Genomic DNA, 26,382 nt, shown 5'->3' with positions numbered 1-26,382 from the left:
AATTTTTATATTATCGGTTCTGGTTTCGGTTCCGGTTCCTAGAATTTACTCGGTTCTTCTCGGTTCCGGTTCTGGTTCCGGTTATCCGTTGCATCCCTACTGTACATTCGCTTAATAACGGATTTCAGCCGACGATTTTAATTAGCGTACTTTAAAAAGTAGAAAGTGAAATAGACCTAGCCCCGAGGGGTATGTCACTTCGAGGAATATCGTTCGGGCCATGATTTCCTTAATTCCGAATCTCAAGAATCTAATCAGAAATCTTGAGAATCTAACATAAAATGTTCGAATTTTCAAAATCTTGGAATCCTACTCGAATCGATGAATCACGGAATCAAAGATGAATCACGAAATCTAAAATTGATTTAAGGAATCACAGTTGTAAGCCTCGTTCACACTTAAGGCCCGAAGACAGTTTTTTGTGATTTGATACGGTTTTAAGCGATTTAACTAGGGGCACACTTATGGTCGAAAACGATTTGAAGAGCTTCGAAACTATTTAAGACGTATCGCGTAAGTGTGAACTTGAATCGTATTCGTATTACTGACAAGGAGGCATCCCGAAGTGTAACCCACCGATTTTGTTCCAACTCGGGGGATTGGTAGAAGTTCATGAATCATGAAAAATCCTAAAGGGAATGTATTCAATGGGCAACCGTTTTGCCATGGCAACGAAAAATGTTTTTGACAACAAAAATGGGAATTTTCCCATTGAAAATAACATGGGATTTTGACCTCAAATTGATCAAAAGTTGATCAATTTTGATGTTTTTACTGTCAATTTTTATTTACTTTTTCTCTTTTTGGCATTTTCGAAATTTTGAAATTTGTTTAAATTTTTCACAGGAATAGGTCAGAATCCCATGTTATTTTCAATGGGAAAATTCCCATTTTTGTTGTCAAAAACATTTTTCGTTGCCGTGGCAAAACGGTTGCCCATTGAATAAATTCCCTTTAGGATTTTTCATCATACATGAACGTCTACCAATCCCCCGAGTTTGAACAAAATCGGTGGGTTACACTTCGGGATGTCTCCTTGTGAGCGTATTAGCCTCGATATTAGTTCGGCGTATTCTCGGGCGTATTACAACCGAATACAATTTGGACGGCTCGAATTTGTAACTTGGAAGGCGAGGTTTGAATCTCAAGTAGACGGAAAATATTGTGAGGCCCTTTACAGGGTGGGGAATAAGAAATTTTTTATAGTGAACCAGTGAGGGGCATTGACAATAGCCCGAGCCATCGACCCCGTTCCCTGAAATACATGAACTGATCCATAGTATGTACTCGTACACCAAGTTGAACCACCCTTCGAATAATTACAATTTCTCTAACGATATTATGACGTAGGTAATGAAAAGTCACCAGCTTCTAGATTTTTGGGCTGGATTTTTCAAACAGCAGTGGAGCCCTTTAATTTAGTGGTCCCGTGAACCACTGACCCCTCGACTGACCGCTTTCGATTTAAGTTTTAAACTGACCTAGACAATTTTTAACCGGTCATTTGCCTGGTCACACCGTCTTTTCTATAAAATTCGGACAGCTAGATTTGTTTCAGTTCACACAGAACCGAACAAGAATCACGGAATCGAACAAGAATCACAGAACCGAACAAGAATCACACAATCAAACAAGAATCACAGAACTGAATATGAATCACGGAACCGAACAAGAATCACGGAATCGAATAAGCATCACAGAACCCAACAAGAATCACGGAATCGAACAAGCATCACAGAACCGAACAAGAATCACAGACCCGAACAAAAATCACGGAATCGAACAAGAATCACAGAACTGAACAAGAATCACGGAACCGAACCAGAATCACGGAATCGAATAAGCATCACAGAACCCAACAAGAATCTCGGAATCGAACAAACATCACAGAACCGAACAAGAATCACGGAATCGAACAATAATCACAGAGCCGAACAAGAATCACGCAATCGAACAAGATGCACGGGCTCAAATAAGAATCAGGGAATCAAATGAGAATCAAAGAATCATGAGTGGAATCAAAATAGAAACACGGAATATTAAGGATTCATAGCGGAATCACGAAATCTTGCTAGAACTTATAATATTAACAGAATCAAGATACTTGATTCCAGATTCCTTGATTCGGAATATCGCACACGATTCCTCGAAGTGACGGACCCCTCACCTAGCCTACCTACATAAAACTGACAAACTATTTTGCATTAATAGATGGTTTTCATTTAAGATGTTTGGAATTCGTGTAACATAGCAACCGTAATTTTAGGTAGAGGTCGGGAACGGTTAATCATTATCCATGTTTAAATTGATTTTTTTCGGGGAAAAAATGTAAGCAAAGAAATTTTCCGGTTATTATTTCGGAAAAAGATTAAAAAACGGCGTTTTCCCGATTAATTTTACAAATTTATCAAAAAAATAATCGGATAATACAGAAATATAAATTACTGGATCAAAATATTTTACGAATAATTTTGAGAGCTTTATCTATTGAATAGAAGGTAACCATCCCCGACCTCTAATTTTAGTAGTGGTGCCATGACAGTTACATTTTTTAAATTCGAAATAATATTGGCGCTGTATAAGCACTGATATCAGATAAAATAGTTTGAATGGATAATCACTGAAATTTCAACTTATAAAACATATTATTATTATTTGATGTAATTACTTGGATACGATCAAATCATTTCAAGATATATTTTCGTGTTGAACGGTATTTTATTATTTTGAAAAACAAAATAGCACTGAGACGAACTTCGACTACATTTCTCGAAAAAGCGGATTACGGCAATATCATTGACGCCATTTGTCGAATGTGCGGGTAATGAGAGTATCTCCAGCGTCATTTAGCGAATGAGCGGGTTATGATTCAATCAAATCCGAGTTAAGAATCCATAACAATAACCAAATCACTTCAAAATTTAGATATATCTCATGAAATAGTACAAAATTATTTTAAAATTAAGCACAGGATTACCGAAAACTATACGGTCGAGGTTACGTAATATAGTACAAATTCTACATTACTTCGTCCAAAGTTTTTTTTTACTTCGTACACACTTAAGTGAGTCTAATATTCGATTAACCTCTTACCAATCTTCAACTCTATGTCCCTAAGTTTTATTCAAATCCTCACTAATTCTTAACTTTCAACAGTTTAATGGTTTCAGCATTGATACAGTCTATTTGCTCCAAACTCCCCTTAAAATTCGATAGGATGCATTTTGCAAAATATGTGGCACTAAATGTAATTGTTATAAGATGTCATATTTTGACTGCGAAATTGACATGAATTTATAATTTCAGGATTGCATCGGGAGACCAATAAATATAAATGCTGTCGAAAGGTATTCTGATTTAACACATACCTTTGCTGCTGAAAACAATATTCCGATTGCTAAATAATAAGTTATTTCACTTTTTCATAGTATAATGTATTAAACTTATAATATGCTTAAAACAATAAATATATGAAATTGACAGTAAATTTTTTTTATCATGGACTTCTTACTAGCGATATCATTTTACACTGTTCCTACGGATCACACACTGAAGGAAACTCCGAACTGATAGATTTTATCCTACCAGGGCCGAATATTTGGGTCCGTAAGCTCTAGACTATTTTTGTATACAATTTTAGTTAAAGAAATGGTAAGCTTTACTATCACTTCCTTCGTTCATTAAGCTCCCTATAGTATATTCGGCAATGATCTTTACAGAATAAGTGAAATTGTTAATTTTTAATATAGGTTAATCATTGTTTGAAAAATTTATTGATGTGCTTCAAAACTATAATTTTGTTAAATATTTTGACCTAATAGTTCCTTAGCAATATTAACTAAGTATTTTGGTTTCGGGTAAGATTTTACACGGCTAAGATTGGACAATTTAGTTGCCAGTAATTTGACCGTTAAAAAATGTCAAATTGATCATTAAAATTCAATGCTATATTATAGTATATAAATATAATACGGTAATAATGAGATTTATTTTACTGTGTAAAGAGTGTGAACTGGGACAACGGAAAATAAAGTAACTGCTCATGGTGTTTTGTTTTTAACATTTGGGCCAAATTATGTAAAATAAAGTGTTGAACGTGATGCAATTTTGTTTGGCGGAAATGCATAATTAATTTATAAAAATTAAAAACTAATTAAGGCATCCCAACCCTATTATTATATTACATCGGTGGGCCATGTAAAATCGTTCCTAGCTAGGGACAAAGTAACTTGTTAAATAGTACCTATTAACCAAGTGATACCGCCTTTAACGAATTAAGCCACGGCGCCACGGCTCACACAGTTGAATCACTGATTTGACAAAAATGGCGAGCAAAGATAAAATTAAACACTAACCCGTAGGCTCCGCCGAGATTCGAACTCAGGATCTCCTGTTTACTAGACAGGCGCTTTAACCAACTAAGCCACGGCGCCACGGCTCACACGGTTGAATCACTGATTTGACAAAAATGACGAGCAAAGATAAAATAAAACATTAACCCGTAGGCTCCGCCGAGATTCGAACTCAGGATCTCCTGTTTACTAGACAGGCGCTTTAACCAACTAAGCCACGGCGCCACGGCTTACGCAGTTGAATATCTGATTTGACAAAAATGGCAAGCAAAGATAAAATAAAACATTAACCCGTAGGCTCCGCCGAGATTCGATCTCAGGATCTCCTGTTTACTAGACAGGCGCTTTAACCAACTAAGCCACGGCGCCACGGCACACACGGTTGAATCACTGATTTGACCAAAATGGCGAGCAAAGATAAAATAAAACATTAACCCGCAGGCTCCGCCGAGATTCGAACTCAGGATCTCCTGTTTACTAGACAGGCGCTTTAACCAACTACGCCACGGCGCCACGGCACACAGGGTTGAATCACTGATTTGACCAAAATGGCGAGCAAAGATAAAATAAAACATTAACCCGCAGGCTCCGCCGAGATTCGAACTCAGGATCTCCTGTTTACTAGACAGGCGCTTTAACCAACTAAGCCACGGCGCCACGGCTCACACGGTTGAAAACCTGATTTGACAAAATGGCGAGCAAAGAGGAAATAAAACATTAATCCGTAGGCTCCGTCGAGATTCGAACTCAGGATCTCCTGTTTACTAGACAGGCGCTTTAACCAACTAAGCCACGGCGTCACGGCTCACACGGTTGAATCACTGATTTGACAAAAGTGGCGAGCAAAGATAAAATAAAACATTAACCCGTAAGCTCCACCGAGATTCGAACTCAGGATCTTATGTTTACTAGACAGGCGCTTTAACCTACTAAGCCACGGCGCCACGGTTCACACGGTTGAATCACTGATTTGGCAAAAATGGCGAGCAAAGATAAAATAAAACATTAAGCCGTAGGCTCCGCCGAGATTTGAACTCAGGATCACCTGTTTACTAGACAGGCGCTTTAACCAACTAAGCCACGGCGCCACGGCTCTCACGGTTGAAAACCTGATTTGACAAAATGGCGAGCAAAGAGGAAATAAAACATTAACCCGTAGACTCCGTCGAGATTCGAACTCAGGATCTCCTGTTTACTACACAGGCGCTTTAACCAACTAAGCCACGGCGCCACCGCTCACACGGTTGAATCACTGATTTGACAAAAATGGCGAGCAAAGATAAAATAAAACATTAACCCGTAGGCTCCGCCGAGATTCGAACTCAGGATCTCATGTTTATTAGACAGGCGCTTTAACCAACTAAGCCACGGCGCCACGGCTCACACAGTTGAAACACTGATTTGACAAAAATGGCGAACAAAAATAAAATAAAACATTAACGCCTAGGCTCCGCCGAGATTCGAACTCAGGATCTCCTGTTTTCTAGACAGGCGCTTTAACCAACTAAGCCACGGCGCCACGGCTCACACAGTTGAAACACTGATTTGACAAAAATGGCGAGCAAAGATAAAACAAAACATTAACCCGTAGGCTCCGCCGAGATTCGAACTCAGGATTTCCTGTTTACTAGACAGGCGCTTTAACCAACTAAGCCACGGCGCCACGACTCACACGGTTAAATCACTGATTTGACAAAAATGGCGAGCAAAGATAAAATAAAACATTAACCCGTAGGCTCCGCCGAGATTCGAACTCAGGATTTCCTGTTTACTAGACAGGCGCTTTAACCAACTAAGCCACGGCGCCACGGCTCACACGGTTAAATCACTGATTTGACAAAAATGGCGAGCAAAGATAAAATAAAACATTAACCCGTAGGCTACGCCGAGATTCGAGCTCAGGATCTCCTGTTTACTAGACAGGCGCTTTAACCAACTAAGCCACGTCGCCACGGCTCACACGGTTGAATCACTGATTTGACAAAAATGGCGAGCAAAGATAAAATAAAACATTAACCCGTAGGCTCCGCCGAGATTCGAACTCAGGATCTCCTGTTCACTAGACAGGCGCTTTAACCATTTAAGCCACGGCACCACGGCTCACATGGTTGAATCACTGATTTGACAAAAATGGCGAGCAAAGATAAAATAAAACATTAACCCGTAGGCTCCGCCGAGATTCGAACTCAAGATCTCCTGTTTACTAGACAGGCGCTTTAACCAACAACGGCGCCACGGCTCACACGGTTGAATCACTGATTTGACAAAAATGGCGAGCCAAGATAAAATAAAACATCAACCCGTAGGCTCCGCCGAGATTCGAACTCAGGATCTCCTGTTTACTAGACAGGCGCTTTAACCAACTAAGCCACGGCACCACGGCTCACACGGTTGAATCACTGGTTTGACAAAAATGGCGAGCAAAGATAAAATAAAACATTAACCCGTAGGCTCCGCCGAGATTCGAACTCAGGATCTCCTGTTTATTAGACAGGCGCTTTAACCAACAACGGCGCCACGGCTCACACAGTTGAAACACTGATTTGACAAAAATGGCGAGCAAAGATAAAATAAAACATTAACCCGTAGGCTCCGCCGAGATTCGAACTCAGGATCTCCTGTTTACTAGACAGGCGCGTTAACCAACTAAGCCACGGCGCCACGGCTCACACGGTTGAATCACTGATTTGACAAAAATGGCGATCAAAGATAAAATAAAACATTAACGCATAGGCTCCGCCGAGATTCGACCTCAGGATTTCCTGTTTACTAGACAGGCGCTTTAACCAACTAAGCCACGGCGCCACGGCTCACACGGTTAAATCACTGATTTGACCAAAATGGCGAGCAAAGATAAAATAAAACATTAACCCGTAGGCTCCGCCGAGATTCGAACTCAGGATCTTCTGTTTACTAAACAGGCGCTTTAACCATTTAAGTCACGGCACCACGGCTCACACGGTTGAATCACTGATTTGACAAAAATGGCGAGCAAAGATAAAATAAAACATTAACCCGTAGGCTCCGCCGAGATTCGAACTCAGGATCTCCTGTTTATTAGACAGGCGCTTTAACCAACTAAGCCACGGCACCACGGCTCACACGGTTGAATCACTGATTTGACAAAAATGGCGAGCAAAGATAAAATAAAACATTAACCCGTAGGCTCCGCCGAGATTCGAACTCAGGATCTCCTGTTTACTAGACAGGCGCTTTAACCAACAACGGCGCCACGGCTTACACAGTTGAAACACTGATTTGACAAAAATGGCGAGCAAAGATAAAATAAAACATTAACCCGTAGGCTCCGCCGAGATTCGAACTCAGGATCTCCTGTTTACTAGACAGGCGCGTTAACCAACTAAGCCACGGCGCCACGGCTCACACGGTTGAATCACTGATTTGACAAAAATGGCGATCAAAGATAAAATAAAACATTAACGCGTAGGCTCCGCCGAGATTCGAACTCAGGATTTCCTGTTTACTAGACAGGCGCTTTAACAAACTAAGCCACGGCGCCACGGCTCACACGGTTAAATCACTGATTTGACAAAAATGGCGAGCAAAGATAAAATAAAACATTAACCCGTAGGCTCCGCCGAGATTCGAACTCAGGACCTTCTGTTTACTAAACAGGCGCTTTAACCATTTAAGTCACGGCACCACGGCTCACACGGTTGAATCACTGATTTGACAAAAATGGCGAGCAAAGATAAAATAAAACATTAACACGTAGGCTCCGCCGAGATTCGAACTCAGGATCTCCTGTTTACTAGACAGGCGCTTTAACCAACTAAGCCACGGCGCCACGGCTCACGCGATTGAATCACTGATTTGACAAAAATGGCGTGCAAAGATAAAATAAAACATTAACCTGTAGGCTCCTCCGAGATTCGAACTCAGGATCTCCTGTTTCCTAGACAGGCGCTTTAACCAACTAAGCCACGGCGCCACGGCTCACACAATTGAATCACTGATTTGACAAAAATGGCGTGCAAAGATAAAATAAAACATTAACCTGTAGGCTCCTCCGAGATTCGAACTCAGGATCTCCTGTTTACTAGACAGGCGCTTTAACCAACTAAGCCACGGCACCACGGCTCACGCGATTGAATCACTGATTTGACAAAAATGGCGTGCAAAGATAAAATAAAACATTAACCTGTAGGCTCCTCCGAGATTCGAACTCAGGATCTCCTGTTTACTAGACAGGCGCTTTAACCAACTAAGCCACGGCGCCACGGCTCACGCGATTGAATCACTGATTTGACAAAAATGGCGTGCAAAGATAAAATAAAAAATTAATCTGTAGGCTCCTCCGAGATTCGAACTCAGGATCTCCTGTTTACTAGACAGGCGCTTTAACCAACAACGGCGCCACGGCTCACACAGTTGAAACACTGATTTGACAAAAATGGCGAGCAAAGATAAAATAAAACATTAACCCGTAGGCTCCGCCGAGATTCGAACTCAGGATCTCCTGTTTACTAGACAGGCGCGTTAACCAACTAAGCCACGGCGCCACGGCTCACACGGTTGAATCACTGATTTGACAAAAATGGCGATCAAAGATAAAATAAAACATTAACGCGTAGGCTCCGCCGAGATTCGAACTCAGGATTTCCTGTTTACTAGACAGGCGCTTTAACCAACTAAGCCACGGCGCCACGGCTCACACGGTTAAATCACTGATTTGACAAAAATGGCGAGCAAAGATAAAATAAAACATTAACCCGTAGGCTCCGCCGAGATTCGAACTCAGGACCTTCTGTTTACTAAACAGGCGCTTTAACCATTTAAGTCACGGCACCACGGCTCACACGGTTGAATCACTGATTTGACAAAAATGGCGAGCAAAGATAAAATAAAACATTAACACGTAGGCTCCGCCGAGATTCGAACTCAGGATCTCCTGTTTACTAGACAGGCGCTTTAACCAACTAAGCCACGGCGCCACGGCTCACGCGATTGAATCACTGATTTGACAAAAATGGCGTGCAAAGATAAAATAAAACATTAACCTGTAGGCTCCTCCGAGATTCGAACTCAGGATCTCCTGTTTCCTAGACAGGCGCTTTAACCAACTAAGCCACGGCGCCACGGCTCACACAATTGAATCACTGATTTGACAAAAATGGCGTGCAAAGATAAAATAAAACATTAACCTGTAGGCTCCTCCGAGATTCGAACTCAGGATCTCCTGTTTACTAGACAGGCGCTTTAACCAACTAAGCCACGGCACCACGGCTCACGCGATTGAATCACTGATTTGACAAAAATGGCGTGCAAAGATAAAATAAAACATTAACCTGTAGGCTCCTCCGAGATTCGAACTCAGGATCTCCTGTTTACTAGACAGGCGCTTTAACCAACTAAGCCACGGCGCCACGGCTCACGCGATTGAATCACTGATTTGACAAAAATGGCGTGCAAAGATAAAATAAAAAATTAACCTGTAGGCTCCTCCGAGATTCGAACTCAGGATCTCCTGTTTACTAGACAGGCGCTTTAACCAACTAAGCCACGGCACCACGGCTCACGCGATTGAATCACTGATTTGACAAAAATGGCGTGCAAAGATAAAATAAAACATTAACCTGTAGGCTCCTCCGAGATTCGAACTCAGGATCTCCTGTTTACTAGACAGGCGCTTTAACCAACTAAGCCACGTCGCCACGGCTCACACGGTTGAATCACTGATTTGACAAAAATGGCGAGCAAAGATAAAATAAAACATTAACCGGTAGGCTCCGCCGAGATTCGAACTCAGGATCTCCTGTTTACTAGACAGGCGCTTTAACCATTTAAGCCACGGCACCACGGCTCACACGGTTGAATCACTGATTTGACAAAAATGGCGAGCAAAGATAAAATAAAACATTAACCCGTAGGCTCCGCCGAGATTCGAACTCAGGACCTCCTGTTTACTAGACAGGCGCTTTAACCAACAACGGCGCCACGGCTCGTACGGTTGAATCACTGATTTGACAAAAATGGCGAGCAAAGATAAAATAAAACATTAACCCGTAGGCTCCGCCGAGATTCGAGCTCAGGATCTCCTGTTTACTAGACAGGCGCTTTAACCAACTAAGCCACGTCGCCACGGCTCACACAGTTGAATCACTGATTTGACAAAAATTGCGATCAAAGATAAAATAAAACATTAACGCGTAGGCTCCGCCGAGATTCGAACTCAGGATCTCCTGTTTACTAGACAGGCGCTTTAACCAACTAAGCCACGGCGCCACGGCGCACACAGTTGAAACACTGATTTGACAAAAATGGCGAGCAAAGATAAAATAAAACATTAACCCGTAGGCTCCGCCGAGATTCGAACTCAGGATTTCCTGTTTACTAGACAGGCGCTTTAACCAACTAAGCCACGGCGCCACGGCTCACACGGTTAAATCACTGATTTGACCAAAATGGCGAGCAAAGATAAAATAAAACATTAACCCGTAGGCTACGCCGAGATTCGAACTCAAGATCTCCTGTTTACTAGACAGGCGCTTTAACCAACAACGGCGCCACGGCTCGTACGGTTGAATCACTGATTTGACAAAAATGGCGAGCAAAGATAAAATAAAACATTAACCCGTAGGCTCCGCCGAGATTCGAGCTCAGGATCTCCTGTTTACTAGACAGGCGTTTTAACCATTTAAGCCACGGCACCACGGCTCACATTGTTGAATCACTGATTTGACAAAAATGGCGAGCAAAGATAAAATAAAACATTAACCCGTAGGCCCCGCCGAGATACGAGCTCAGGATCTCCTGTTTACTAGACAGGCGCTTTAACCAACTAAGGCACGTCGCCACGGCTCACACAGTTGAATCACTGATTTGACAAAAATGGCGAGCAAAGATAAAATAAAACATTAACCCGTAGGCTCCGCCGAGATTCGAACTCAGGATCTTCTGTTTACTAGACAGGCGCTTTAACCATTTAAGTCACGGCACAACGGCTCACACGGTTGAATCACTGATTTGACAAAAATGGCGAGCAAAGATAAAATAAAACATTAACCCGTAGGCTCCGCCGAGATTCGAACTCAGGATCTCCTGTTTACTAGACAGGCGCTTTAACCAACTAAGCCACGGCACCACGGCTCACCCGGTTGAATCACTGATTTGACAAAAATGGCGAGCAAAGATAAAATAAAACATTAACCCGTAGGCTCCGCCGAGATTCGAACTCAGGATCTCCTGTTTATTAGACAGGCGCTTTAACCAACTAAGCCACGGCGCCACGGCTCACACAGTTGAAACACTGATTTGACCAAAATGGCGAGCAAAGATAAAATAAAACATTAACCCGTAGGCTCCGCCGAGATTCGAACGCAGGATCTCCTGTTTACTAGACAGGCGCTTTAACCAACTAAGCCACGTCGCCACGGCTCACACGATTGAATCACTGATTTGACAAAAATGGCGTGCAAAGATAAAATAAAACATTAACCCGTAGGCTCCGCCGAGATTCGATCTCAGGAGCTCCTGTTTACTAGACAGGCGCTTTAACCAACTAAGCCACGGCGCCACGGCTAACACAGTTGAATCACTGATTTGACAAAAATGGCGAGCAAAGATAAAAAAAAAACATTAACCCGTAGGCTCCGCCGAGATTCGAACTCAGGATCTCCTGTTTACTAGACAGGCGCTTTAACCAACTAAGCCACGGCGCCACGGCACACAGGGTTGAATCACTGATTTGACAAAAATGGCGAGCAAAGATAAAATAAAACATTAACCCGTAGGCTCCGTCGAGATTCGAACTCAGGATCTCCTGTTTACTAGACAGGCGCTTTAACCAACTAAGCCACGTCGCCACGGCTCACACAGGTGAATCACTGATTTGACAAAAATGGCGATCAAAGATAAAATAAAACATTAGCGCGTAGGCTCCGCCGAGATTCGAGCTCAGGATCTCCTGTTTACTAGACAGGCGCTTTAACCAACTAAGCCACGGCGCCACGGCTCACCCGGTTGAATCACTGATTTGACAAAAATGGCGAGCAAAGATAAAATAAAACATTAACCCGTAGGCTCCGCCGAGATTCGAGCTCAGGATCTCCTGTTTACTAGACAGGCGCTTTAACCAACTAAGCCACGGCGCCACGGCTCACCCGGTTGAATCACTGATTTGACAAAAATGGCGAGCAAAGATAAAATAAAACATTAACCCGTAGGCTCCGCCGAGATTCGAGCTCAGGATCTCCTGTTTACTAGACAGGCGCTTTAACCAACTAAGCCACGTCGCCACGGCTCACACGGTTGAATCACTGATTTGACAAAAATGGCGAGCAAAGATAAAATAAAACATTAACCCGTAGGCTCCGCCGAGATTTGAACTCAGGATCTCCTGTTTACTAGACAGGCGCTTTAACCAACTAAGCCACGGCGCCACGGCACACAGGGTTGAATCACTGATTTGACCAAAATGGCGAGCAAAGATAAAATAAAACATTAACCCGTAGGCTCCGTCGAGATTCGATCTCAGGATTTCTTGTTTACTAGACAGGCGCTTTAACCAACTAAGCCACGGCGCCACGGCTCACACGATTGAATCACTGATTTGACAAAAATGGCGAGCAAAGATAAAATAAAACATTAACCCGTAGGCTCCGCCGAGATTCGAACGCAGGATCTCCTGTTTACTAGACAGGCGCTTTAACCAACTAAGACACGGCGCCACGGCTCACACGATTGAAACACTGATTTGACAAAAATGGCGTGCAAAGATAAAATAAAACATTAACCCGTAGGCTCCTCCGAGATTCAAACTCAGGATCTCCTGTTTACTAGACAGGCGCTTTAACCAACTAAGCCACGGCGCCACGGCTCACGCGATTGAATCACTGATTTGACAAAAATGGCGTGCAAAGATAAAATAAAACATTAACCCGTAGGCTCCTCCGAGATTCGAACTCAGGATCTCCTGTTTACTAGACAGGCGCTTTAACCAACTAAGCCACGTCGCCACGGCTCACACAATTGAATCACTGATTTGACAAAAATGGCGTGCAAAGATAAAATAAAACATTAACCCGTAGGCTCCTCCGAGATTCGAACTCAGGATCTCCTGTTTACTAGACAGGCGCTTTAACCAACTAAGCCACGGCGCCACGGCTCACACAGTTGAATCACTGATTTGACAAAAATGGCGAGCAAAGATAAAATAAAACATTAACGCGTAGGCTCCGCCGAGATTCGAACTCAGGATCTCCTGTTTACTAGACAGGCGCTTTAACCAACAACGGCGCCACGGCTCGTACGGTTGAATCACTGATTTGGCAAAAATGGCGAGCAAAGATAAAATAACACATTAACCCGTAGGCTCCGCCGAGATTCGAGCTCAGGATCTCCTGTTTACTAGACAGGCGCTTTAACCAACTAAGCCACGGCGCCACGGCTCACACGGTTAAATCACTGATTTGACAAAAATGGCGAGCAAAGATAAAATAAAACATTAACCCGTAGGCTTCGCCGAGATTCGAACTCAAGATCTCCTGTTTACTAGACAGGCGCTTTAACCAACTAAGCCACGGCGCCACGGCTCACACGGTTAAATCACTGATTTGACAAAAATGGCGAGCAAAGATAAAATAAAACATTAACGCGTAGGCTCCGCCGAGATTCGAACTCAGGATCTCCTGTTTACTAGACAGGCGCTTTAAAAAACAACGGCGCCACGGCTCGTACGGTTGAATCACTGATTTGACAAAAATGGCGAGCAAAGATAAAATAACACATTAACCCGTAGGCTCCGCCGAGATTCGAGCTCAGGATCTCCTGTTTACTAGACAGGCGCTTTAACTAACTAAGCCACGTCGCCACGGCTCACACGGTTGAATCACTGATTTGACAAAAATGGCGAGCAAAGATAAAATAAAACATTAACCGGTAGGCTCCGCCGAGATTCGAACTCAGGATCTCCTGTTTACTAGACAGGCGCTTTAACCATTTAAGCCACGGCACCACGGCTCACACGGTTGAATCACTGATTTGACAAAAATGGCGAGCAAAGATAAAATAAAACATTAACCCGTAGGCTCCGCCGAGATTCGAACTCAGGACCTCCTGTTTACTAGACAGGCGCTTTAACCAACAACGGCGCCACGGCTCGTACGGTTGAATCACTGATTTGACAAAAATGGCGAGCAAAGATAAAATAAAACATTAACCCGTAGGCTCCGCCGAGATTCGAGCTCAGGATCTCCTGTTTACTAGACAGGCGCTTTAACCAACTAAGCCACGTCGCCACGGCTCACACAGTTGAATCACTGATTTGACAAAAATTGCGATCAAAGATAAAATAAAACATTAACGCGTAGGCTCCGCCGAGATTCGAACTCAGGATCTCCTGTTTACTAGACAGGCGCTTTAACCAACTAAGCCACGGCGCCACGGCGCACACAGTTGAAACACTGATTTGACAAAAATGGCGAGCAAAGATAAAATAAAACATTAACCCGTAGGCTCCGCCGAGATTCGAACTCAGGATTTCCTGTTTACTAGACAGGCGCTTTAACCAACTAAGCCACGGCGCCACGGCTCACACGGTTAAATCACTGATTTGACCAAAATGGCGAGCAAAGATAAAATAAAACATTAACCCGTAGGCTACGCCGAGATTCGAACTCAAGATCTCCTGTTTACTAGACAGGCGCTTTAACCAACAACGGCGCCACGGCTCGTACGGTTGAATCACTGATTTGACAAAAATGGCGAGCAAAGATAAAATAAAACATTAACCCGTAGGCTCCGCCGAGATTCGAGCTCAGGATCTCCTGTTTACTAGACAGGCGTTTTAACCATTTAAGCCACGGCACCACGGCTCACATTGTTGAATCACTGATTTGACAAAAATGGCGAGCAAAGATAAAATAAAACATTAACCCGTAGGCCCCGCCGAGATACGAGCTCAGGATCTCCTGTTTACTAGACAGGCGCTTTAACCAACTAAGGCACGTCGCCACGGCTCACACAGTTGAATCACTGATTTGACAAAAATGGCGAGCAAAGATAAAATAAAACATTAACCCCTAGGCTCCGCCGAGATTCGAACTCAGGATCTTCTGTTTACTAGACAGGCGCTTTAACCATTTAAGTCACGGCACAACGGCTCACACGGTTGAATCACTGATTTGACAAAAATGGCGAGCAAAGATAAAATAAAACATTAACCCGTAGGCTCCGCCGAGATTCGAACTCAGGATCTCCTGTTTACTAGACAGGCGCTTTAACCAACTAAGCCACGGCACCACGGCTCACCCGGTTGAATCACTGATTTGACAAAAATGGCGAGCAAAGATAAAATAAAACATTAACCCGTAGGCTCCGCCGAGATTCGAACTCAGGATCTCCTGTTTATTAGACAGGCGCTTTAACCAACTAAGCCACGGCGCCACGGCTCACACAGTTGAAACACTGATTTGACCAAAATGGCGAGCAAAGATAAAATAAAACATTAACCCGTAGGCTCCGTCGAGATTCGATCTCCGGATTTCCTGTTTACTAGACAGGCGCTTTAACCAACTAAGCCACGGCGCCACGGCTCACGCGATTGAATCACTGATTTGACAAAAATGGCGAGCAAAGATAAAATAAAACATTAACCCGTAGGCTCCGCCGAGATTCGAACGCAGGATCTCCTGTTTACTAGACAGGCGCTTTAACCAACTAAGCCACGTCGCCACGGCTCACACGATTGAATCACTGATTTGACAAAAATGGCGTGCAAAGATAAAATAAAACATTAACCCGTAGGCTCCGCCGAGATTCGATCTCAGGAGCTCCTGTTTACTACACAGGCGCTTTAACCAACTAAGCCACGGCGCCACGGCTAACACAGTTGAATCACTGATTTGACAAAAATGGCGAGCAAAGATAAAAAAAAACATTAACCCGTAGGCTCCGCCGAGATTCGAACTCAGGATCTCCTGTTTACTAGACAGGCGCTTTAACCAACTAAGCCACGGCGCCACGGCACACAGGGTTGAATCACTGATTTGACAAAAATGGCGAGCAAAGATAAAATAAACCATTAACCCGTAGGCTCCGTCGAGATTCGAACTCAGGATCTCCTGTTTACTAGACAGGCGCTTTAACCAACTAAGCCACGTCGCCACGGCTCACACAGGTGAATCACTGATTTGACAAAAATGGCGATCAAAGATAAAATAAAACATTAACGCGTAGGCTCCGCCGAGATTCGAGCTCAGGATCTCCTGTTTACTAGACAGGCGCTTTAACCAACTAAGCCACGGCGCCACGGCTCACCCGGTTGAATCACTGATTTGACAAAAATGGCGAGCAAAGATAAAATAAAACATTAACCCGTAGGCTCCGCCGAGATTCGAGCTCAGGATCTCCTGTTTACTAGACAGGCGCTTTAACCAACTAAGCCACGGCGCCACGGCTCACCCGGTTGAATCACTGATTTGACAAAAATGGCGAGCAAAGATAAAATAAAACATTAACCCGTAGGCTCCGCCGAGATTCGAGCTCAGGATCTCCTGTTTACTAGACAGGCGCTTTAACCAACTAAGCCACGTCGCCACGGCTCACACGGTTGAATCACTGATTTGACAAAAATGGCGAGCAAAGATAAAATAAAACATTAACCCGTAGGCTCCGCCGAGATTCGAACTCAGGATCTCCTGTTTACTAGACAGGCGCTTTAACCAACTAAGCCACGGCGCCACGGCACACAGGGTTGAATCACTGATTTGACCAAAATGGCGAGCAAAGATAAAATAAAACATTAACCCGTAGGCTCCGTCGAGATTCGATCTCAGGATTTCTTGTTTACTAGACAGGCGCTTTAAACAACTAAGCCACGGCGCCACGGCTCACACGATTGAATCACTGATTTGACAAAAATGGCGAGCAAAGATAAAATAAAACATTAACCCGTAGGCTCCGCCGAGATTCGAACGCAGGATCTCCTGTTTACTAGACAGGCGCTTTAACCAACTAAGACACGGCGCCACGGCTCACACGATTGAATCACTGATTTGACAAAAATGGCGTGCAAAGATAAAATAAAACATTAACCCGTAGGCTCCTCCGAGATTCGAACTCAGGATCTCCTGTTTACTAGACAGGCGCTTTAACCAACTAAGCCACGGCGCCACGGCTCACGCGATTGAATCACTGATTTGACAAAAATGGCGTGCAAAGATAAAATAAAACATTAACCCGTAGGCTCCTACGAGATTCGAACTCAGGATCTCCTGTTTACTAGACAGGCGCTTTAACCAACTAAGCCACGTCGCCACGGCTCACACAATTGAATCACTGATTTGACAAAAATGGCGTGCAAAGATAAAATAAAACATTAACCCGTAGGCTCCTCCGAGATTCGAACTCAGGATCTCCTGTTTACTAGACAGGCGCTTTAACCAACTAAGCCACGGCGCCACGGCTCACACAGTTGAATCACTGATTTGACAAAAATGGCGAGCAAAGATAAAATAAAACATTAACGCGTAGGCTCCGCCGAGATTCGAACTCAGGATCTCCTGTTTACTAGACAGGCGCTTTAACCAACAACGGCGCCACGGCTCGTACGGTTGAATCACTGATTTGGCAAAAATGGCGAGCAAAGATAAAATAACACATTAACCCGTAGGCTCCGCCGAGATTCGAGCTCAGGATCTCCTGTTTACTAGACAGGCGCTTTAATTAACTAAGCCACGGCGCCACGGCTCACACGGTTAAATCACTGATTTGACAAAAATGGCGAGCAAAGATAAAATAAAACATTAACCCGTAGGCTACGCCGAGATTCGAACTCAAGATCTCCTGTTTACTAGACAGGCGCTTTAACCAACTAAGCCACGGCGCCACGGCTCACACGGTTAAATCACTGATTTGACAAAAATGGCGAGCAAAGATAAAATAAAACATTAACGCGTAGGCTCCGCCGAGATTCGAACTCAGGATCTCCTGTTTACTAGACAGGTGCTTTAAAAAACAACGGCGCCACGGCTCGTACGGTCGAATCACTGATTTGACAAAAATGGCGAGCAAAGATAAAATAACACATTAACCCGTAGGCTCCGCCGAGATTCGAGCTCAGGATCTCCTGTTTACTAGACAGGCGCTTTAACCAACTAAGCCACGGCGCCACGGCTCACGCGATTGAATCACTGATTTGACAAAAATGGCGTGCAAAGATAAAATAAAACATTAACCCGTAGGCTCCTCCGAGATTCGAACTCAGGATCTCCTGTTTACTAGACAGGCGCTTTAACCAACTAAGCCACGGCGCCACGGCTCACACGGTTAAATCACTAATTTGACAAAAATGGCGAGCAAAGATAAAATAAAACATTAACCTGTAGGCTACGCCGAGATTCGAACTCAAGATCTCCTGTTTACTAGACAGGCGCTTTAACCAACTAAGCCACGGCGCCACGGCTCACACGATTGAATCACTGATTTGACAAAAATGGCGTGCAAAGATAAAATAAAACATTAACCCGTAGGCTCCGCCGAGATTCGATCTCTGGAGCTCCTGTTTACTAGACAGGCGCTTTAACCAACTAAGCCACGGCGCCACGAATCACACAGTTGAAACACTGATTTGACAAAAATGGCGAGCAAAGATAAAATAAAACATTAACCCGTAGGCTCCGCCGAGATTCGAACTCAGGATCTCCTGTTTACTAGACAGGCGCGTTAACCAACTAAGCCACGGCGCCACGGCTCACACGGTTGAATCACTGATTTGACAAAAATGGCGATCAAAGATAAAATAAAACATTAACGCGTAGGCTCCGCCGAGATTCGAACTCAGGATCTCCTGTTTACTAGACAGGCGCTTTAACCAACTAAGCCACGGCGCCACGGCTCACACAGTTGAAACACTGATTTGACAAAAATGGCGAGCAAAGATAAAATAAAACATTAACCCGTAGGCTCCGTCGAGATTCGAACTCAGGATCTCCTGTTTACTAGACAGGCGCTTTAACCAACTAAGCCACGTCGCCACGGCTCACACAGTTGAATCACTGATTTGACAAAAATGGCGATCAAAGATAAAATAAAACATTAACGCGTAGGCTCCGCCGAGATTCGAACTCAGGATCTCCTGTTTACTAGACAGGCGCTGTAACCAACTAAGCCACGGCGCCACGGCGCACACAGTTGAAACACTGATTTGACAAAAATGGCGAGCAAAGATAAAATAAAACATTAACCCGTAGGCTCCGCCGAGATTCGAACTCAGGATTTCCTGTTTACTAGACAGGCGCTTTAACCAACTAAGCCACGGCGCCACGGCTCACACGGTTGAATCACTGATTTGACAAAAATGGCGAGCAAAGATAAAATAAAACATTAACCCGTAGGCTCCGCCGAGATTCGAGCTCAGGATCTCCTGTTTACTAGACAGGCGCTTTAACCAACTAAGCCACGTCGCCACGGCTCACATGGTTGAATCACTGATTTGACAAAAATGGCGAGCAAAGATAAAATAAAACATTAACCCGAAGGCTCCGCCGAGATTCGAACTCAGGACCTCCTGTTTACTAGACAGGCGCTTTAACCAACAACGGCGCCACGGCTCGTACGGTTGAATCACTGATTTGACAAAAATGGCGAGCAAAGATAAAATAAAACATTAACCCGTAGGCCCCGCCGAGATACGAGCTCAGGATCTCCTGTTTACTAGACAGGCGCTTTAACCAACTAAGGCACGTCGCCACGGCTCACACAGTTGAATCACTGATTTGACAAAAATGACGAACAAAGATAAAATAAAACATTAACCCGTAGGCTCCGCCGAGATTCGAACTCAGGATCTTCTGTTTACTAGACAGGCGCTTTAACCATTTAAGTCACGGCACAACGGCTCACACGGTTGAATCACTGATTTGACAAAAATGGCGAGCAAAGATAAAATAAAACATTAACCCGTAGGCTCCGCCGAGATTCGAACTCAGGATCTCCTGTTTACTAGACAGGCGCTTACACCAACTAAGCCACGGCACCACGGCTCACACGGTTGAATCACTGATTTGACAAAAATGGCGAGCAAAGATAAAATAAAACATTAACCCGTAGGCTCCGCCGAGATTCGGACTCAGGATCTCCTGTTTATTAGACAGGCGCTTTAACCAACTAAGCCACGGCGCCACGGCTCACACAGTTGAAACACTGATTTGACAAAAATGGCGAGCAAAGATAAAATAAAACATTAACCCGTAGGCTCCGCCGAGATTCGAACTCAGGATCTCCTGTTTACTAGACAGGCGCGTTAACCAACTAAGCCACGGCGCCACGGCTCACACGGTTGAATCACTGATTTGACAAAAATGGCGTGCAAAGATAAAATAAAACATTAACCCGTAGGCTCCTCCGAGATTCGAACTCAGGATCTCCTGTTTACTAGACAGGCGCTTTAACCAACTAAGCCACGGCGCCACGGCTCACACAATTGAATCACTGATTTGACAAAAATGGCGAGCAAAGATAAAATAAAACATTAACCCGTAGGCTCCGCCGAGATTCGAACTCAGGACCTCCGGTTTACTAGACAGGCGCTTTAACCAACAACGGCGCCACGGCTCGTACGGTTGAATCACTGATTTGACAAAAATGGCGAGCAAAGATAAAATAAAACATTAACCCGTAGGCTCCGCCGAGATTCGAACTCAGTATCTCCTGTTTACTAGACAGGCGCGTTAACCAACTAAGCCACGGCGCCACGGCTCACACGGTTGAATCACTGATTTGACAAAAATGGCGATCAAAGATAAAATAAAACATTAACGCGTAGGCTCCGCCGAGATTCGAACTCAGGATCTCCTGTTTACTAGACAGGCGCTTTAACCAACAACGGCGCCACGGCTCGTACGGTTGAATCACTGATTTGACAAAAATGGCGAGCAAAGATAAAATAAAAAATTAACCCGTAGGCTCCGCCGAGATTCGAACTCAGGATCTCCTGTTTACTAGACAGGCGCTTTAACCAACTAAGCCACGGCGCCACGGCTCACGCAGTTGAAACACTGATTTGACAAAAATGGCGAGCAAAGATAAAATAAAACATTAACCCGTAGGCTCCGCCGAGATTCGAACTCAGGATCTCCTGTTTACTAGACAGGCGCGTTAACCAACTAAGCCACGCCGCCACGGCTCACACGGTTGAATCACTGATTTGACAAAAATGGCGAGCAAAGATAAAATAAAACATTAACCCGTAGGCTCCGCCGAGATTCGAACGCAGGATCTCCTGTTTACTAGACAGGCGCTTTAACCAACTAAGCCACGGCGCCACGGCTCACACGATTGAATCACTGATTTGACAAAAATGGCGAGCAAAGATAAAATAAAACATTAACCCGTAGGCTCCGCCGAGATTCGAACGCAGGATCTCCTGTTTACTAGACAGGCGCTTTAACCAACTAAGACACGGCGCCACGGCTCACACGATTGAATCACTGATTTGACAAAAATGGCGTGCAAAGATAAAATAAAACATTAACCCGTAGGCTCCTCCGAGATTCGAACTCAGGATCTCCTGTTTACTAGACAGGCGCTTTAACCAACTAAGCCACGGCGCCACGGCTCACGCGCTTGAATCACTGATTTGACAAAAATGGCGTGCAAAGATAAAATAAAACATTAACCCGTAGGCTCCTCCGAGATTCGAACTCAGGATCTCCTGTTTACTAGACAGGCGCTTTAACCAACTAAGCCACTGCGCCACGGCTCACCCAATTGAATCACTGATTTGACAAAAATGGCGTGCAAAGATAAAATAAAACATTAACCCGTAGGCTCCTCCGAGATTCGAACTCAGGATCTCCTGTTTACTAGACAGGCGCTTTAACCAACTAAGCCACGGCGCCACGGCTCACACAGTTGAAACACTGATTTGACAAAAATGGCGAGCAAAAATAAAACATTAACCCGTAGGCTCCGCCGAGATTCGAGCTCAGGATCTCCTGTTTATTAGACAGGCGCTTTAACCAACTAAGCCACGGCGCCACGGCTCACACGGTTGAATCACTGATTTGACTAAAATGGCGAGCAAAGATAAAATAAACATTAACCCGTAGGCTCCGCCGTGATTCGAACTCAGGATCTCCTGTTTACTAGACAGGCGCTTTAACCAACTAAGCCACGGCGCCACGGCTCACACGGTTGAATCACTGATTTGACAAAAATGGCGAGAAAAGATATAATAAAACATTAACGCGTAGGCTCCGCCGAGATTCGAACTCAGGATCTCCTGTTTACTAGACAGGCGCTTTAACCAACTAAGCCACGGCGCCACGGCTCACACGGTTGAATCACTGATTTGACTAAAATGGCGAGCAAAGATAAAATAAACATTAACCCGTAGGCTCCTCCGAGATTCGAACTCAGGATCTCCTGTTTACTAGACAGGCGCTTTAACCAACTAAGCCACGGCGCCACGGCTCACGCGCTTGAATCACTGATTTGACAAAAATGGCGTGCAAAGATAAAATAAAACATTAACCCGTAGGCTCCTCCGAGATTCGAACTCAGGATCTCCTGTTTACTAGACAGGCGCTTTAACCAACTAAGCCACTGCGCCACGGCTCACCCAATTGAATCACTGATTTGACAAAAATGGCGTGCAAAGATAAAATAAAACATTAACCCGTAGGCTCCTCCGAGATTCGAACTCAGGATCTCCTGTTTACTAGACAGGCGCTTTAACCAACTAAGCCACGGCGCCACGGCTCACACAGTTGAAACACTGATTTGACAAAAATGGCGAGCAAAAATAAAACATTAACCCGTAGGCTCCGCCGAGATTCGAGCTCAGGATCTCCTGTTTATTAGACAGGCGCTTTAACCAACTAAGCCACGGCGCCACGGCTCACACGGTTGAATCACTGATTTGACTAAAATGGCGAGCAAAGATAAAATAAACATTAACCCGTAGGCTCCGCCGAGATTCGAACTCAGGATCTCCTGTTTACTAGACAGGCGCTTTAACCAACTAAGCCACGGCGCCACGGCTCACACAGTTGAAACACTGATTTGACAAAAATGGCGAGCAAAAATAAAACATTAACCCGTAGGCTCCGCCGAGATTCGAGCTCAGGATCTCCTGTTTATTAGACAGGCGCTTTAACCAACTAAGCCACGGCGCCACGGCTCACACGGTTGAATCACTGATTTGACTTAAATGGCGAGCAAAGATAAAATAAACATAAACCCGTAGGCTCCGCCGTGATTCGAACTCAGGATCTCCTGTTTACTAGACAGGCGCTTTAACCAACTAAGCCACGGCGCCACGGCTCACACGGTTGAATCACTGATTTGACAAAAATGGCGAGAAAAGATATAATAAAACATTAACGCGTAGGCTCCGCCGAGATTCGAACTCAGGATCTCCTGTTTACTAGACAGGCGCTTTAACCAACTAAGCCACGGCGCCACGGCTCACACGGTTGAATCACAGATTTGACAAAAATTACGAGCAAAGATAAAATAAAACATTAACCCGTAGGCTCCGCCGAGATTCGAACTCAGGATCTCCTGTTTACTAGACAGGCGCGTTAACCAACTAAGCCACGGCGCCACGGCTCACACGGTTGAATCACTGATTTGACAAAAATGGCGAGCAAAGATAAAATAAAACATTAACCCGTAGGCTCCGCCGAGATTCGAACTCAGGATCTCCTGTTTACTAGACAGGCGCGTTAACCAACTAAGCCACGGCGCCACGGCTCACACGGTTGAATCACTGATTTGACAAAAATGGCGAGCAAAGATAAAATAAAACATTAACGCGTAGGCTCCGCCGAGATTCGAGCTCAGGATCTCCTGTTTACTAGACAGGCGCTTTAACCAACTAAGCCACGGCGCCACGGCTCACACGGTTGAATCACAGATTTGACAAAAATTACGAGCAAAGATAAAATAAAACATTAACCCGTAGGCTCCGCCGAGATTCGAGATCAGGATCTCCTGTTTAGTAGACAGGCGCTTTAACCAACTAAGCCACGGCGCCACGGCTCACACGGTTGAATCACGGATTTGACAAAAATGGCGAGCAAAAATAAAATTAAACATTAACCCGTAGGCTCCGCCGAGTTTCGAACTCAGGATCTCCTGTTTACTAGTCAGGCGCTTTAACCAACTAAGCCACGGCGCCACGGCTCACACGGTTAAATCACTGATTTGACAAAAATGGCGAGCAAAGATAAAATAGAACGTTAACCCGTAGGCTCCTCCGAGATTCGAACTCAGGATCTCCTGTTTACTAGACAGGCGCTTTAACCAACTAAGCCACGGCGCCACGGCTCACACGGTTGAATCACTGATTTGACAAAAATGGCGAGCAAAGATAAAATAAAACATTAACCCGTAGGCTCCGCCGAGATTCGAACTCAGGATCTCCTGTTTACTAGACAGGCGCGTTAACCAACTAAGCCACGGCGCCACGGCTCACACGGTTGAATCACTGATTTGACAAAAATGGCGAGCAAAGATAAAATAAAACATTAACCCGTAGGCTCCGCCGAGATTCGAACTCAGGATCTCCTGTTTACTAGACAGGCGCTTTAACCAACTAAGCCACGGCACCACGGCTCACACGGTTGAATCACTGATTTGACAAAAATGGCGAGCAAAGATAAAATAAAACATTAACCCGGAGGCTCCGATGAGATTCGAGCTCAGGATCTCCTGTTTACTAGACAGGCGCGTTAACCAACTAAGCCACGGCGCCACGGCTCACACGGTTGAATCACTGATTTGACAAAAATGGCGAGCAAAGATAAAATAAAACATTAACGCGTAGGCTCCGCCGAGATTCGAGTTCAGGATCTCCTGTTTACTAGACAGGCGCTTTAACCAACTAAGCCACGGCGCCACGGCTCACACGGTTGAATCACAGATTTGACAAAAATTACGAGCAAAGATAAAATAAAACATTAACCCGTAGGCTCCGCCGAGATTCGAGATCAGGATCTCCTGTTTAGTAGACAGGCGCTTTAACCAACTAAGCCACGGCGCCACGGCTCACACGGTTGAATCACTGATTTGACAAAAATGGCGAGCAAAGATAAAATAAAACATTAACCCGTAGGCTCCGCCGAGATTCGAACTCAGGATCTCCTGTTTACTAGACAGGCGCTTTAACCAACTAAGCCACGGCGCCACGGCTCACACAGTTGAAACACTGATTTGACAAAAATGGCGAGCAAAAATAAAACATTAACCCGTAGGCTCCGCCGAGATTCGAGCTCAGGATCTCCTGTTTATTAGACAGGCGCTTTAACCAACTAAGCCACGGCGCCACGGCTCACACGGTTGAATCACTGATTTGACTAAAATGGCGAGCAAAGATAAAATAAACATTAACCCGTAGGCTCCGCCGTGATTCGAACTCAGGATCTCCTGTTTACTAGACAGGCGCTTTAACCAACTAAGCCACGGCGCCACGGCTCACACGGTTGAATCACTGATTTGACAAAAATGGCGAGAAAAGATATAATAAAACATTAACGCGTAGGCTCCGCCGAGATTCGAACTCAGGATCTCCTGTTTACTAGACAGGCGCTTTAACCAACTAAGCCACGACGCCACAGCTCACACGGTTGAATCACAGATTTGACTAAAATGGTGAGCAAAGATAAAATAAACATTAACCCGTAGGCTCCACCGAGATTCGAACTCAGGATCTCCTGTTTACTAGACAGGCGCTTTAACCAACTAAGCCACGGCGCCACGGCTCACACGGTTGAATCACAGATTTGACAAAAATTACGAGCAAAGATAAAATAAAACATTAACCCGTAGGCTCCGCCGAGCTTCGAGATCAGGATCTCCTGTTTACTAGACAGGCGCTTTAACCAACTAAGCCACGGCGCCACGGCTCACACGGTTCAATCACTGATTTGACAAAAATGGCGAGCAAAGATAAAATAAAACATTAACCCGTTGGCTCCGCCGAGATTCGAACGCAGGATCTCCTGTTTACTAGACAGGCGCTTTAACCAACTAAGCCACGGCAAGACGGCTCACACGGTTGAAT

The 26,382-nt window shown here is 44.5% G+C and overlaps 54 non-coding genes across 54 annotated transcripts; all 54 read right to left on the bottom strand.

Annotated features, from left to right (window-relative positions):
• Positions 1-4,359: 4,359 nt before the first annotated feature.
• TRNAT-AGU (transfer RNA threonine (anticodon AGU)) lies at positions 4,360-4,433 on the bottom strand. Its single transcript has one exon. It is a non-coding gene; the product is annotated as a tRNA-Thr (tRNA).
• Positions 4,434-4,503: 70 nt separating this feature from the next.
• On the bottom strand, positions 4,504-4,577 carry TRNAT-AGU (transfer RNA threonine (anticodon AGU)). The gene has a single exon. It is a non-coding gene; the product is annotated as a tRNA-Thr (tRNA).
• A 70-nt stretch (positions 4,578-4,647) lies between these two features.
• On the bottom strand, positions 4,648-4,721 carry TRNAT-AGU (transfer RNA threonine (anticodon AGU)). The gene has a single exon. It is a non-coding gene; the product is annotated as a tRNA-Thr (tRNA).
• A 214-nt stretch (positions 4,722-4,935) lies between these two features.
• TRNAT-AGU (transfer RNA threonine (anticodon AGU)) lies at positions 4,936-5,009 on the bottom strand. The gene has a single exon. It is a non-coding gene; the product is annotated as a tRNA-Thr (tRNA).
• A 357-nt stretch (positions 5,010-5,366) lies between these two features.
• Positions 5,367-5,440, bottom strand: TRNAT-AGU (transfer RNA threonine (anticodon AGU)). The gene has a single exon. It is a non-coding gene; the product is annotated as a tRNA-Thr (tRNA).
• A 357-nt stretch (positions 5,441-5,797) lies between these two features.
• Positions 5,798-5,871, bottom strand: TRNAS-AGA (transfer RNA serine (anticodon AGA)). The gene has a single exon. It is a non-coding gene; the product is annotated as a tRNA-Ser (tRNA).
• A 70-nt stretch (positions 5,872-5,941) lies between these two features.
• Positions 5,942-6,015, bottom strand: TRNAT-AGU (transfer RNA threonine (anticodon AGU)). The gene has a single exon. It is a non-coding gene; the product is annotated as a tRNA-Thr (tRNA).
• Positions 6,016-6,085: 70 nt separating this feature from the next.
• Positions 6,086-6,159, bottom strand: TRNAT-AGU (transfer RNA threonine (anticodon AGU)). Its single transcript has one exon. It is a non-coding gene; the product is annotated as a tRNA-Thr (tRNA).
• Positions 6,160-6,656: 497 nt separating this feature from the next.
• TRNAT-AGU (transfer RNA threonine (anticodon AGU)) lies at positions 6,657-6,730 on the bottom strand. Its single transcript has one exon. It is a non-coding gene; the product is annotated as a tRNA-Thr (tRNA).
• Positions 6,731-8,086: 1,356 nt separating this feature from the next.
• TRNAT-AGU (transfer RNA threonine (anticodon AGU)) lies at positions 8,087-8,160 on the bottom strand. Its single transcript has one exon. It is a non-coding gene; the product is annotated as a tRNA-Thr (tRNA).
• Positions 8,161-8,230: 70 nt separating this feature from the next.
• On the bottom strand, positions 8,231-8,304 carry TRNAP-AGG (transfer RNA proline (anticodon AGG)). The gene has a single exon. It is a non-coding gene; the product is annotated as a tRNA-Pro (tRNA).
• Positions 8,305-8,518: 214 nt separating this feature from the next.
• TRNAT-AGU (transfer RNA threonine (anticodon AGU)) lies at positions 8,519-8,592 on the bottom strand. The gene has a single exon. It is a non-coding gene; the product is annotated as a tRNA-Thr (tRNA).
• A 353-nt stretch (positions 8,593-8,945) lies between these two features.
• On the bottom strand, positions 8,946-9,019 carry TRNAT-AGU (transfer RNA threonine (anticodon AGU)). The gene has a single exon. It is a non-coding gene; the product is annotated as a tRNA-Thr (tRNA).
• Positions 9,020-9,233: 214 nt separating this feature from the next.
• Positions 9,234-9,307, bottom strand: TRNAT-AGU (transfer RNA threonine (anticodon AGU)). The gene has a single exon. It is a non-coding gene; the product is annotated as a tRNA-Thr (tRNA).
• A 70-nt stretch (positions 9,308-9,377) lies between these two features.
• Positions 9,378-9,451, bottom strand: TRNAP-AGG (transfer RNA proline (anticodon AGG)). Its single transcript has one exon. It is a non-coding gene; the product is annotated as a tRNA-Pro (tRNA).
• A 214-nt stretch (positions 9,452-9,665) lies between these two features.
• TRNAT-AGU (transfer RNA threonine (anticodon AGU)) lies at positions 9,666-9,739 on the bottom strand. The gene has a single exon. It is a non-coding gene; the product is annotated as a tRNA-Thr (tRNA).
• Positions 9,740-10,524: 785 nt separating this feature from the next.
• TRNAT-AGU (transfer RNA threonine (anticodon AGU)) lies at positions 10,525-10,598 on the bottom strand. Its single transcript has one exon. It is a non-coding gene; the product is annotated as a tRNA-Thr (tRNA).
• Positions 10,599-10,668: 70 nt separating this feature from the next.
• On the bottom strand, positions 10,669-10,742 carry TRNAT-AGU (transfer RNA threonine (anticodon AGU)). Its single transcript has one exon. It is a non-coding gene; the product is annotated as a tRNA-Thr (tRNA).
• A 641-nt stretch (positions 10,743-11,383) lies between these two features.
• On the bottom strand, positions 11,384-11,457 carry TRNAT-AGU (transfer RNA threonine (anticodon AGU)). Its single transcript has one exon. It is a non-coding gene; the product is annotated as a tRNA-Thr (tRNA).
• Positions 11,458-11,960: 503 nt separating this feature from the next.
• Positions 11,961-12,034, bottom strand: TRNAT-AGU (transfer RNA threonine (anticodon AGU)). Its single transcript has one exon. It is a non-coding gene; the product is annotated as a tRNA-Thr (tRNA).
• A 214-nt stretch (positions 12,035-12,248) lies between these two features.
• Positions 12,249-12,322, bottom strand: TRNAT-AGU (transfer RNA threonine (anticodon AGU)). Its single transcript has one exon. It is a non-coding gene; the product is annotated as a tRNA-Thr (tRNA).
• Positions 12,323-12,392: 70 nt separating this feature from the next.
• Positions 12,393-12,466, bottom strand: TRNAT-AGU (transfer RNA threonine (anticodon AGU)). The gene has a single exon. It is a non-coding gene; the product is annotated as a tRNA-Thr (tRNA).
• A 214-nt stretch (positions 12,467-12,680) lies between these two features.
• TRNAT-AGU (transfer RNA threonine (anticodon AGU)) lies at positions 12,681-12,754 on the bottom strand. The gene has a single exon. It is a non-coding gene; the product is annotated as a tRNA-Thr (tRNA).
• A 646-nt stretch (positions 12,755-13,400) lies between these two features.
• Positions 13,401-13,474, bottom strand: TRNAT-AGU (transfer RNA threonine (anticodon AGU)). The gene has a single exon. It is a non-coding gene; the product is annotated as a tRNA-Thr (tRNA).
• Positions 13,475-13,683: 209 nt separating this feature from the next.
• On the bottom strand, positions 13,684-13,757 carry TRNAT-AGU (transfer RNA threonine (anticodon AGU)). The gene has a single exon. It is a non-coding gene; the product is annotated as a tRNA-Thr (tRNA).
• Positions 13,758-14,681: 924 nt separating this feature from the next.
• Positions 14,682-14,755, bottom strand: TRNAT-AGU (transfer RNA threonine (anticodon AGU)). The gene has a single exon. It is a non-coding gene; the product is annotated as a tRNA-Thr (tRNA).
• A 70-nt stretch (positions 14,756-14,825) lies between these two features.
• On the bottom strand, positions 14,826-14,899 carry TRNAT-AGU (transfer RNA threonine (anticodon AGU)). The gene has a single exon. It is a non-coding gene; the product is annotated as a tRNA-Thr (tRNA).
• Positions 14,900-15,540: 641 nt separating this feature from the next.
• On the bottom strand, positions 15,541-15,614 carry TRNAT-AGU (transfer RNA threonine (anticodon AGU)). Its single transcript has one exon. It is a non-coding gene; the product is annotated as a tRNA-Thr (tRNA).
• Positions 15,615-16,260: 646 nt separating this feature from the next.
• On the bottom strand, positions 16,261-16,334 carry TRNAT-AGU (transfer RNA threonine (anticodon AGU)). Its single transcript has one exon. It is a non-coding gene; the product is annotated as a tRNA-Thr (tRNA).
• Positions 16,335-16,548: 214 nt separating this feature from the next.
• Positions 16,549-16,622, bottom strand: TRNAT-AGU (transfer RNA threonine (anticodon AGU)). The gene has a single exon. It is a non-coding gene; the product is annotated as a tRNA-Thr (tRNA).
• Positions 16,623-16,692: 70 nt separating this feature from the next.
• Positions 16,693-16,766, bottom strand: TRNAT-AGU (transfer RNA threonine (anticodon AGU)). Its single transcript has one exon. It is a non-coding gene; the product is annotated as a tRNA-Thr (tRNA).
• A 214-nt stretch (positions 16,767-16,980) lies between these two features.
• Positions 16,981-17,054, bottom strand: TRNAT-AGU (transfer RNA threonine (anticodon AGU)). Its single transcript has one exon. It is a non-coding gene; the product is annotated as a tRNA-Thr (tRNA).
• A 358-nt stretch (positions 17,055-17,412) lies between these two features.
• On the bottom strand, positions 17,413-17,486 carry TRNAT-AGU (transfer RNA threonine (anticodon AGU)). Its single transcript has one exon. It is a non-coding gene; the product is annotated as a tRNA-Thr (tRNA).
• A 214-nt stretch (positions 17,487-17,700) lies between these two features.
• On the bottom strand, positions 17,701-17,774 carry TRNAT-AGU (transfer RNA threonine (anticodon AGU)). Its single transcript has one exon. It is a non-coding gene; the product is annotated as a tRNA-Thr (tRNA).
• A 636-nt stretch (positions 17,775-18,410) lies between these two features.
• On the bottom strand, positions 18,411-18,484 carry TRNAT-AGU (transfer RNA threonine (anticodon AGU)). Its single transcript has one exon. It is a non-coding gene; the product is annotated as a tRNA-Thr (tRNA).
• A 70-nt stretch (positions 18,485-18,554) lies between these two features.
• On the bottom strand, positions 18,555-18,628 carry TRNAT-AGU (transfer RNA threonine (anticodon AGU)). Its single transcript has one exon. It is a non-coding gene; the product is annotated as a tRNA-Thr (tRNA).
• A 502-nt stretch (positions 18,629-19,130) lies between these two features.
• On the bottom strand, positions 19,131-19,204 carry TRNAT-AGU (transfer RNA threonine (anticodon AGU)). Its single transcript has one exon. It is a non-coding gene; the product is annotated as a tRNA-Thr (tRNA).
• A 214-nt stretch (positions 19,205-19,418) lies between these two features.
• TRNAT-AGU (transfer RNA threonine (anticodon AGU)) lies at positions 19,419-19,492 on the bottom strand. The gene has a single exon. It is a non-coding gene; the product is annotated as a tRNA-Thr (tRNA).
• A 70-nt stretch (positions 19,493-19,562) lies between these two features.
• Positions 19,563-19,636, bottom strand: TRNAT-AGU (transfer RNA threonine (anticodon AGU)). The gene has a single exon. It is a non-coding gene; the product is annotated as a tRNA-Thr (tRNA).
• Positions 19,637-20,709: 1,073 nt separating this feature from the next.
• Positions 20,710-20,783, bottom strand: TRNAT-AGU (transfer RNA threonine (anticodon AGU)). Its single transcript has one exon. It is a non-coding gene; the product is annotated as a tRNA-Thr (tRNA).
• Positions 20,784-21,275: 492 nt separating this feature from the next.
• TRNAT-AGU (transfer RNA threonine (anticodon AGU)) lies at positions 21,276-21,349 on the bottom strand. Its single transcript has one exon. It is a non-coding gene; the product is annotated as a tRNA-Thr (tRNA).
• A 502-nt stretch (positions 21,350-21,851) lies between these two features.
• TRNAT-AGU (transfer RNA threonine (anticodon AGU)) lies at positions 21,852-21,925 on the bottom strand. The gene has a single exon. It is a non-coding gene; the product is annotated as a tRNA-Thr (tRNA).
• Positions 21,926-22,139: 214 nt separating this feature from the next.
• TRNAT-AGU (transfer RNA threonine (anticodon AGU)) lies at positions 22,140-22,213 on the bottom strand. Its single transcript has one exon. It is a non-coding gene; the product is annotated as a tRNA-Thr (tRNA).
• A 352-nt stretch (positions 22,214-22,565) lies between these two features.
• TRNAT-AGU (transfer RNA threonine (anticodon AGU)) lies at positions 22,566-22,639 on the bottom strand. The gene has a single exon. It is a non-coding gene; the product is annotated as a tRNA-Thr (tRNA).
• Positions 22,640-22,708: 69 nt separating this feature from the next.
• Positions 22,709-22,782, bottom strand: TRNAT-AGU (transfer RNA threonine (anticodon AGU)). Its single transcript has one exon. It is a non-coding gene; the product is annotated as a tRNA-Thr (tRNA).
• Positions 22,783-22,996: 214 nt separating this feature from the next.
• Positions 22,997-23,070, bottom strand: TRNAT-AGU (transfer RNA threonine (anticodon AGU)). The gene has a single exon. It is a non-coding gene; the product is annotated as a tRNA-Thr (tRNA).
• Positions 23,071-23,278: 208 nt separating this feature from the next.
• TRNAT-AGU (transfer RNA threonine (anticodon AGU)) lies at positions 23,279-23,352 on the bottom strand. Its single transcript has one exon. It is a non-coding gene; the product is annotated as a tRNA-Thr (tRNA).
• Positions 23,353-23,704: 352 nt separating this feature from the next.
• TRNAT-AGU (transfer RNA threonine (anticodon AGU)) lies at positions 23,705-23,778 on the bottom strand. Its single transcript has one exon. It is a non-coding gene; the product is annotated as a tRNA-Thr (tRNA).
• A 358-nt stretch (positions 23,779-24,136) lies between these two features.
• On the bottom strand, positions 24,137-24,210 carry TRNAT-AGU (transfer RNA threonine (anticodon AGU)). Its single transcript has one exon. It is a non-coding gene; the product is annotated as a tRNA-Thr (tRNA).
• A 358-nt stretch (positions 24,211-24,568) lies between these two features.
• Positions 24,569-24,642, bottom strand: TRNAT-AGU (transfer RNA threonine (anticodon AGU)). Its single transcript has one exon. It is a non-coding gene; the product is annotated as a tRNA-Thr (tRNA).
• Positions 24,643-24,856: 214 nt separating this feature from the next.
• Positions 24,857-24,930, bottom strand: TRNAT-AGU (transfer RNA threonine (anticodon AGU)). The gene has a single exon. It is a non-coding gene; the product is annotated as a tRNA-Thr (tRNA).
• A 502-nt stretch (positions 24,931-25,432) lies between these two features.
• TRNAT-AGU (transfer RNA threonine (anticodon AGU)) lies at positions 25,433-25,506 on the bottom strand. Its single transcript has one exon. It is a non-coding gene; the product is annotated as a tRNA-Thr (tRNA).
• Positions 25,507-25,858: 352 nt separating this feature from the next.
• TRNAT-AGU (transfer RNA threonine (anticodon AGU)) lies at positions 25,859-25,932 on the bottom strand. The gene has a single exon. It is a non-coding gene; the product is annotated as a tRNA-Thr (tRNA).
• Positions 25,933-26,001: 69 nt separating this feature from the next.
• On the bottom strand, positions 26,002-26,075 carry TRNAT-AGU (transfer RNA threonine (anticodon AGU)). The gene has a single exon. It is a non-coding gene; the product is annotated as a tRNA-Thr (tRNA).
• Between the last annotated feature and the right edge of the window lie 307 nt (positions 26,076-26,382).

Source organism: Leiobunum rupestre, chromosome 7 (genome assembly GCF_980474605.1).
Source record: "Leiobunum rupestre chromosome 7, qqLeiRupe1.1.hap1, whole genome shotgun sequence".
NCBI classification, from domain to species: domain Eukaryota; kingdom Metazoa; phylum Arthropoda; class Arachnida; order Opiliones; family Sclerosomatidae; genus Leiobunum; species Leiobunum rupestre.
The sequence above is the reverse complement of the archived record's forward strand: the minus strand, read 5'-3'. Positions and strand labels throughout refer to the sequence as shown.